The sequence below is a fragment of the Equus asinus genome, unplaced genomic scaffold (genome assembly GCF_041296235.1).
Source record: "Equus asinus isolate D_3611 breed Donkey unplaced genomic scaffold, EquAss-T2T_v2 contig_161, whole genome shotgun sequence".
Taxonomy (NCBI): Eukaryota; Metazoa; Chordata; class Mammalia; order Perissodactyla; family Equidae; genus Equus; species Equus asinus.
Genome location: NW_027224807.1, coordinates 1985 through 11019, shown reverse-complemented (window position 1 = coordinate 11019; position 9035 = coordinate 1985). Strand labels below are relative to the sequence as shown.

The 9035-nt window shown below is 62.5% G+C and overlaps 1 long non-coding RNA gene across 2 annotated transcripts; it reads left to right on the top strand.

The window, feature by feature from the left end:
- The first annotated feature begins 326 nt into the window (after positions 1-326).
- LOC139043110 (uncharacterized) lies at positions 327-4033 on the top strand. Of its 2 annotated transcripts, none has more exons than XR_011500193.1 (3): positions 327-1718; positions 3007-3241; positions 3529-4033. It is a non-coding gene; the product is annotated as an uncharacterized lncRNA (long non-coding RNA). The 2 variants fall into 2 exon arrangements; XR_011500192.1 differs by having other exon boundaries at positions 1378-1718; positions 3525-4012.
- Positions 4034-9035: the final 5002 nt, after the last annotated feature.

The window sequence follows — 9035 nt, the reverse complement described above, 5'->3', positions numbered from 1 at the left end:
ACTTTGATCACCTTTTCACAGACAAAACGATCTTTACTTTTTAGGCCCTCTTGCCTGAAGGCAGCCATCTCACTTTCCTTGAACACAAAGATGTTTCCCATATTCACTTTTAGTGGCTTTTTGTTTTGTTTTGTTTTGTTTTGAGGACGATGAGCCCTGAGCTAACTGCTGCCAATCCTCCTCTTTTTGCCGAGGAAGGCTGGCCCTGAGCTCACCTCCGTGCCCATCTTCCTCTATTTCATATGTGGGACGCCTACCACCACGTGGCTCGCCCAGCGGTGCCACGTCCACCCCCGGGATCCGAACTGGCGAACCCCGGGCCGGCGAAGCGGAACAGGCACACTTAACCAGCGCGCCACCGGGCCGGCCTAGTGGCTTTCATCGCATTTGTTAAGTAGATTTTTTAACCCTCACGAACCTTAATTTTGGTGAAAACTAAGAAGCCAGCAATTAGGAACTGTCCTTCCCATGAGCATTCCGTCGCTTGGCCAATGTCTAAACACTTGGCCACTTTTAGAAACATGGGATTTCATAGGTTTATCTTTTCCTTCGCTTTATTTGATTTCATCTCACTTTAGTTTTTGGGTGAGGAAGATCGGCCCTCACAGAGCTAACGCCTGTTGCCAATCTTCCGTTTTTGTTTTTTTTTTCCCCCCTCCCGATTTTTCTCCCCCAATCCCCCCCATGACATAGTTGTCTATCTTAGTTGAGGGCCCTTCCAGTTGTGGCATGTGGGACGCCGCCTCCACACGGCCCGACGAGCGGTGCCGTGTCCGTGCCGTGCCCGGGATCTGAACCGGCAAAACCCTGGGCCGCCGAAGGGGAGCTTGTGAACTTAACCACTCGGCCACGGGGCCGCCCCTGTCCGTGGACTTTTTTATCACCTGATTTCACCTCGCAAAACTTCAAAGCTTCAAGTTATCAGAGAGGTTTGGGAAGTTGTTTTTATTAATTTAATTAATTTATTTTTCGAGGAAGACGAGCCCCGAGCTGACACCTGCTGCCAATTCTCCTCTTTTTGCCCCGGGAGAGTGATCCCGAGCTAACATCCGTGCCCATCCCCCTCCCCTTGATAGGCGGGACGCTGACCACAGCGTGGCTCGCCAAGCGGCGCCACGTCCGCACCCTGGATCCGAACCTGCGAACCCCTGGCTGACAAAACGGAACGTGCGAACTTAACCGCTGTGCCGCCGGGCTGGCCCTTCGGGAAGTTATTTTCAGGACACGGGCCATAAACTAGAATCACCGCTACAGGTTTATCGGAGCGACATCAGCGTTCGTGGTGGATTGAGTCGTCCCCTCTGTCTCTCCCCTCCAGGGCACAACCAAAGGGACGTCTATCGACCCACCCACCAAGGATTCCCCCCCCCCCCCCGCACGGCACAGCAGGATGCCTGAGAGATCCACGCAGCCCTACAGCGGCAAGTCACATTCGCACAGTCAAAATTCAATGGCAGAGACAAAACGTTAAGGTCAGTGAGAGGGAAGAGAATAACCGGCCCAGGAGCAACGGTGTGAAGAACACGGAGAAGACGGGTCCTAGACGCCGGGGTCCCCGGAGCAGTGATTTGATCAGAGGCCCGCAAACGTCCACGATCTCCACACCACGTTTATGGCCGACTGCGTGCGTGGGTCCTTTGGAATCGACCAGGCTACCGTCCGGGCCACTTTGGGACATCGTGTCCAGCTGCCCCGAGCGGTGGAGCTGTCGTTCAAGTGTAAGATGGGGCCCGTCCGGGGAGAGAATGGGGACGGGGAAAGGGAGGCCGCGGGAAGTCACAGAGTCTGAGGTGTTCGGGGGAGACTGACTCTTCTGAAGTGGAGGTGGTAGAAGGAGAGCAGCAGGATTTTTGGATTTTTGTTCCCTCTGTTAGGTATCTGGGTCCGGAGGAGAGTGGGGCGGGGGGGGGGCGGGTGGTGGTGGTGGTGGTGGGTGTGAGGCTGAGGCGGGGCTGGTGTTTCCTTTCCGAGTCAGGTGGAAGAGCTCCTCCAGTGGAGGTTTTTAGACAAGGGGTCTGGTCTGGCAGGATGGGAGGTTGCGGGTTGAGCCACAGGGGAATCTGTCGTAGCTCAGACTCGGGCCTTTGAAGAAATAGACAGAGAGAGGAGTTTTGCTCTGTCTGTCACCGCAGCCGGCACCTCAGGAGCAACAACAGGAGGCTTCCCGAATGAGTGAAGGGGCAGGAGCCAGCGTGCCCCGTGCCTCTCTCAGCCCTGCGCCGGCAGGGAAGGAAGCAGGCAGGCAGGCCTCAGGGCTACTCCCGTCCTACTGCCCGGTGGTCCCTGTCCCGGCCCCGCCCCCACTCTCCCCCTGACCCTCACCGCTCCCCAGCCCTCTTCTCAGCCAGAGAGGCGATGGGGGGGGGGGCGGTGCGGTCCCAGAACAAGTTTCCTCTCATCCGCCATCATCTTGCCACCCTGACGACTTGGCCTGAGATCCGGCCTAGGCTGTACCCGTGTGTGGTTTTCCTGTGGACAAGGGGGCCGGTTCACCATTTCGGAAGAAACCCCTAGCCTTCCACTGCCGAGTCGCCAGCCTGGGAGGGGGGAGGGGGGAGGGGGGAGGGGAGGTCAGGCCCATTCATTCCGATGGGCCTGGCGTCAGGGCTTCATTCAAGTGCAGGAAGCTCTCTCCCATGGCCTCGGGCTTTTTCCCATTGAACGGCTTTCTTCAATTCCCCCACCCTTAGGCCGCAGTCCACCAAGGGCCGGGAGGCAGGGAGGGAAGATGTTGGGGCAGGGTGGCTGTCTGAGAAACTCGCCTCATCTGGGGCAGAAAGAGTGCCCCCCTCCTTTCTCTAACCCTACTAGACTGCTTGAGGATCACGGACGGTTTGGCTCATCGATGAGCCCTGCGTTATGGGCCCGGCAAGCAAACTCCTAACGGGCAACCCGCCGCTCTAGGCGTGTGTGGGTTTTTTGATCTTTCACCTTCAAGTTCGCACGACATCGGTCCGTGTCCCCCGCCCCGGCTTCCCATGGGAAATCCTCCGTCTCTTTCCACAGACTCACTGGCGACTTCACACAGTGCCTGCCTCCTCCTCCTTAGGAAGGAAGGAAGGAAGGAAGGAAGGGGCTGACCCCGTGGCCGAGCAGTTGAGTTTGCACGCTCCGCTTCAGCGGCCCGGGGCTTGGAAGGTTCGGATCCTGGGCTCGGACACGGCACCGCTCATCAAACCACGCTGAGGTGGCGTCCCACACGGCAGAACCAGAGGGACCCTCAAAGAGAATATAGAACTAGGTACTGGGGTGCTCTGGGGAGAAGAAGAAGAAGGAGGAGGAATAAAAAGAAAAGAAAAGATTGGCAATGAGCTCGGGTGCCAGTCTTTAAAAAAAAAAAAAAAAAGAGGAAGAAAGATGGACAAACAGGAACGAATCCCACTGACGGCACCTCCAAATGGTGGGGGGCAGGGGGGTGGGGGGGGTGGGGAGTGGCATCATCGGGCCAAGGGTGACTCTAAGCGTGATCCCGCGGTTGTGTTATTTGACATTTTATCGAATCGATTTATTATTTTATTTTTGAGGAAGATGAGCCCTGAGCGAACATCTGCCACCAATCCTCCTCTGTCGGCCGAGGAAGACTGGCCCTGAGCTGACATCCGTGCCCATCCCCCTCTACTTTCCAGGTGGGACGCCTGCCACAGCGTGGCTCGCCAAGCGGTGCCGGGTCCTGTGCCCGGGATCCGGACCGGCGAACCCGGGGCCGGCGGAGCAGAACGTGCGAACTTCACCGCCGCGCCACCGGGCCGGCCCCCGGAGTTGTTTTGAAAATCCAGTAAGGGGCTGGCCCCGTGGCCGAGTGGTTAAGTTCGCGCGCTCCGCTGCAGGCAGCCCAGTGTTTCATCGGTTCGTTCGGATCCCGGGCGCGGACACGGCACTGCTCATCAAACCACGCTGAGGCGGCGTCCCACATACCACCGCTAGAAGGACCCACCGCGAAGAACACACAACTACGTACCGGGGGGCTTTGGGGAGAAAAAGGAAAGACAAAAAATAAAATCTTCCAAACTCCAATAAAACTTTGAGTGAAGACGACGAGGAGGATGCGAAACGTATCTCACGCCTCCGAGCCGAGCCGTCCGTTTAGGTTTAGGAAGGGGGACGAGGACCCTTTGTAAGCGACATCCCTTTTTAAGCACCATTCTAAACCACAGAACAGAACTCCCTCTCCTCGACCCGGAGCGAGGAGGTTCCTGGGTGTGTCAGAGAGGGTCACGTCCTCTGCAGCACGAACGAACCGCCAGGGTTCGGCCACGGGAAAGAATTTCTTCCTCTCCAGGGGGACTAAAAGTCACCGACGGCAGCGGGCGTAGGTGCTATCCTTCCCGTCCAGGAAAGGCAGGGAGAACTTCAGCCGTGAAGAGAAGGAGGTCTTCCTCACTCCCCGTTTTGGGAGGGCCCCTTTGGCAGGGGAGTTTTGTCTCCTGATTTCAAGTCAGGAAGAAAAGGGAGAGAGAGAGAGAGAGAGAGAGAGTGTGTGTCCTTCTCGTGCCAGGTCGGTCTGAGGGGGACCTCCTCTGGTTTCCTCCCTTCCCAGGGAACGCCGTTCGCTCCTTCTTCTAGAAAAAGCTCCCAAAGCACCACCGCCCAGGATGGTCGACCTACGCCCATCGTCCCTCCTTTCCCAATCATTTCTACCGCGACAGAGGGACAGAGGCCCCTGCCCCATCCCCATCCCCACCCCCACCCCCATCGCCTGCCTCCTTGATGGCCAAAGGAGCTGCCTCTGAGAATGGAACGGGGCTTGGAAACCTTCTAGAGGGGTGACTCTCACCTGCCTGCCTGCTGGGAAAAGCACCACGCTGTCCATCGGACTGCTCTTTTGGGCAAACGTAGGCGTGCCACATAGCGATCGACAGCTATGGCGGGGGGGGGGGGGGGGGCGGGGTGGCGTGGTGGTGCCCAGGATCCACGACACGTGACGGCTGCGGAGCACGACAGCCCTAAGACCTTGAGGGAGACGGGGTGGCGCGTGAATCCTTTCGGAACGAGAACGACAGGAAACGCTGACGGGGACGTGTTCTCCTCTCGAGAACACACCAACGCCTCGCACGGTGTCTGACCCGGGGTGCCTCTGACTTTTGTCATCAGAGACGATCCTCTCGACCGCCCCTCACGCTTTGGGGAAAAGGGGAGAGGGACTCGGTAGCACGGGAAAAGCCATCCATCCGCCCTTCCTTTCCGTCTTCACGGCTCCTTCTCGTGGAAAACGAGGAAGCCGTCCGGAGGAACGGAACACTGACCCGGGCCAAAGCGTGGCCCAGCCTGAGCCTCCAAAACCTTCTGCTAAGTGAGAGGTGCCAGACATCCAAGGCGACCTACGTTGCGATTCCACACAGAGGAGAGAGCTAGAACGGTCCAACCCTAGAGGGCGACAGCAGATGGCGGCGGCGGCGGCGGCGGCAGTGGTGGTGGTGATCGTGGTGGGGCAGATCCGGGAGTGGGGCCGTTTTTTCTTTCGGGGGGAGGGGATGGAAACGGAAACCTTCTGGAAATAGATAGCCGTGACGGATGCGCCACCTTGGGGAGAGAGACTCCCGAAGGCCACTGGCTTGTGCCCCGTGGAAAGGATGGATTCGGTGGGATGGGAATTCTACCTCCGTGTAGAGCGTGTGGTAAACCACGAGGTAGGTGGGTGGGTGGCCTCCCTGCCTCGCCTCCACCTAGACGTCCACACACAGAGACCGACGAGGGAGGGAGGGAGGGAGGGAGGGAGGGAGGGAGAGAGACAAGACTGACAGAGGCCGAGGCCGAGGCCGAGGCAGTGAGCGAGTAAGTGATCGACCCTGGCCATAGGGATTCCTCAGAGGGCGTCTCTTGGCTCCCCAAACGAAGAATGTGTGTGGAGATCGAGAAAGATCACCGACCTAGGAGAACCAGCAAGACTTCCTCACCCGCCAGAGAGCCGCTGGGCCCCTGCCGTCCCTGCCACCGCCACCCCTACCCCTCGCCTTTGGCAGCGACGCCAACGAAAGGCACGCAGACGAGTGGGAGAGTCGTGTGGTGGTGTCCCCCAAGGAAGGTGGGTCCATGCCGACGAGCGGTCGTCGGCGTGTGGAAAAGCCAGAGGCGGGCTGACTAGAAGGAGGGCGTCCTGGAGGAAGGGGCCAGGGTGTGAGGGAGAGAGGCCTGTTCCTCTTCCCCTGTCGGTCCCAAGTCAGGGGCCCAAAGGAGGAAAGCTGTCCGTTCCTTTCCGACTCGGACGGTTCGGGCGGAACCGACCGATCCCCGCGGCGGCGCAGTCGGGGCTTTCTGGACCAGAACCCCTCTCTCTGTCGCCTTTCGACCACACGCACGCTTTAGAGGCCAAGGGAAAATGGATCGGGTCTCTCTGTCTCTCTCCCTAGAAAACAAGGGGCCGGGGGCCGAGCCCGTGGACGAACGGTCAAGTAGCGCCCCCCACCCCGGCCCCCGGCTTCGACGGCCCAGGTTTTCACCGGTTCGGATCCTGGGCGCAGCCCCAGACCCAGCATCGCCCTTCAAGCCACGCCGAGGCGGCGTCCCACATAGCAGAAACGCGAAAGACCTACCACTGGAACCTACAACTATGGACGGGACGGGACGGGACGGGGCGGGGCGGGGCGGGGCGGGGCGGGGGTGGGGGGGCGGCTTTGGGGAGCAGGAAGAAAGAAAAAATAAAAGAAACACAAGGACGGTCATCGCGATAGTTCTTTCCACTTCCATCCATATGTTAACAGGACCCAAGTTTCCCGACCTCCATTTGGATGTATGTTAACTAAATGGAGAAGCTATTCAAAGGACTCCTCTAAAGAAGTCCACGTTCTTCTTTCTAAATGATAATGAAAATCATTGTCACCACCGCTCTTCCGACCCTCCATGTCCAGACGGCCTCCCGCCCCTCCCCTATCCCCAACTCCCGCCCCGCCCCGCGCCGACCCCCGACCCCGGCATTCTCCACGCCCACCTTTCCCTCTCCACTCCTACCCCCCCCCGTCCCCCGCCGCCCGGGACACCGCACCCCGCGCCCCCCCCCCCCAATCCAGGCCGGGCCACCTGGTCGACCTCCTCGAACACTATATAAGAGGATGCCGGGCAGCAGGTGGCGCCCGACAAGCGGCCTCCTCACCGGCCGGACGGATCAGCCTCGCGGGGGCGGGCGATGGGGAGGCGTTCGTCCAGGTCAGGTCAGGTCGGGGGAGGGAGGATGCCGCGCCGGCCGGCCTGGTGCGTGGCCTGGTCCCGATCCACCCCGCGTCTCGTTTCTCGGGCCGGGACGAGTACAGGCGGGGAGGCCGACTCGGTCACGGAAAGCGGCCTTGGGGAGGTTTTGGCGAACGTCCCTGTCCCGGGGCCGTCTGCCGACTAGGGGACGGAGTCCTCCTCCATGCTCCTTCTCGCCCCGAGTCGGGCGGGTTGTGGGTCGCGCGGTCGACTTGGCCATTTCCCCGGAGGCATCCTGCCTGCCGGGGCTCCCTCCCTCGGGCCGGTGCGAGCGGTCCTCGGGCGGCCCGGGAATTTGGGCCGCAGCGAACGAACGAACGAAGCCCGTCCCTCCTGCGTCGGCACCGATGAGACACAGCCCTGGTGGATGGAGCCGCTTTCCTCGGGTTTCCTTTTGCTTTCGGCCGCTGCTGCCACCAAACCTCCCTAAACGATAGGAATGAAAACGGGAACCGTTGGCATAATAAAAGCGTTTTGGTTGGCGTGTTTCTTGGCTTTTGGGGACTCGAGAGGTATGATGGATGATCTCCGATTGACGTTGGGAAGGTCTATTTCATCCCAGTCGCACGAACCCCGAAAACGTGGCGGCTGGACGAGGGAGGGAGGGAGGGAGGGAGGGAGGGAGGGAGGCCAACCACGGGATTTCCGCACGACCAGCTGATGGACACGAGCGCCCCGTGAGCCGGGCGGAGGGCAGCCGCCCGGGTCTCGCAGCTACGTGCCCGCGGAACCCTCGGGACTGCGAGAAGCCGGAGCGACCCGCAGCCATGTGGCGCTCGGCGCGGACATCTGGTCGACCCGCGCGCCACGGGACCCGGGGCCCGAGTCCGGGCCGGGCCGCCGGTCGACCCGGCAGGGCGGCTGCCCCGGGGGCCTCGCGGCTGCTCGTCCGCAGCCTCCAGGGAGCCCTCGGGGCTCCGAGAAGGCCGAGCGCCCCGCGGCCCCACGGCCCCGCGGCGCTCGGTGCGGACATCTGGTCGACCCGCTCCCCCCCCCCCCCCCCGAGACACGGGGGTCGGGTCGCCGGTCGACCCGGCAGGGCGGCGGCCACGGCGGCCTCGCCGCTGCTCGTCCGCCGGGTCGCCGGAGCCCTCGAGCCTCCGAGAAGGCCGAGCGCCCTGCGGTCCCGCGGCGCTCGGCGCGGACATCTGGTCGACCCGCGCGCCGCCGGACCCCGTGGCTACGAGTCCGCGGGGCCTTCGGAGCCGACAGAGGGCCGGGAGCGCACCCAGAGCACCCAGAGCACCCAGAGCCCCGGGACCCGGCCCCGAGCGCCGCGGACATCTGGTCGACCCGCGCGCCCCGGTCCGGGGACCAAGTCCGAGCCGGACAGCTGGTCGACCAGGCAGGGCGGCGGCCCCGGCGGCCTCGTGGCTGCTCGTCCGCGGCCTCCGCGTAGCCCTCGGGGCTCCGAGAGGAGCGTGCGCCCCGCGCGGACATCTGGTCGACCCGCGCCGCCGCCGGAACCCGGGCCCGGGCCCGGGCCCCGGCCGCCGGTCGACCCGGCAGGGCGTCGGCCACCGGGGAGCCGCACCCGCGAGTCCGCGGGGTCTCTGGAGCCGACGGAGGCCGGGGAGCCCACCCAGGCCGCCGAGAGCCCCGCGTCCCCGCGGCGCTCGGCGCGGACATCTGGTCGACCCGCGCGCCGCCGGACCCCGTGGCTACGAGTCCGCGGGGCCTTCGTAGCCGACAGAGGGCCGGGAGCGCACCCAGAACACCCAGAGCCCCGGGGCCCGGCCCCGAGCGCCGCGGACATCTGGTCGACCCGCGCGCCCCAGTCCGGGGACCAAGTCCGGGCCGGACAGCTGGTCGACCCGGCAGGGCGGCTGCCCCGGGGGCCTCGCGGCTGCTCG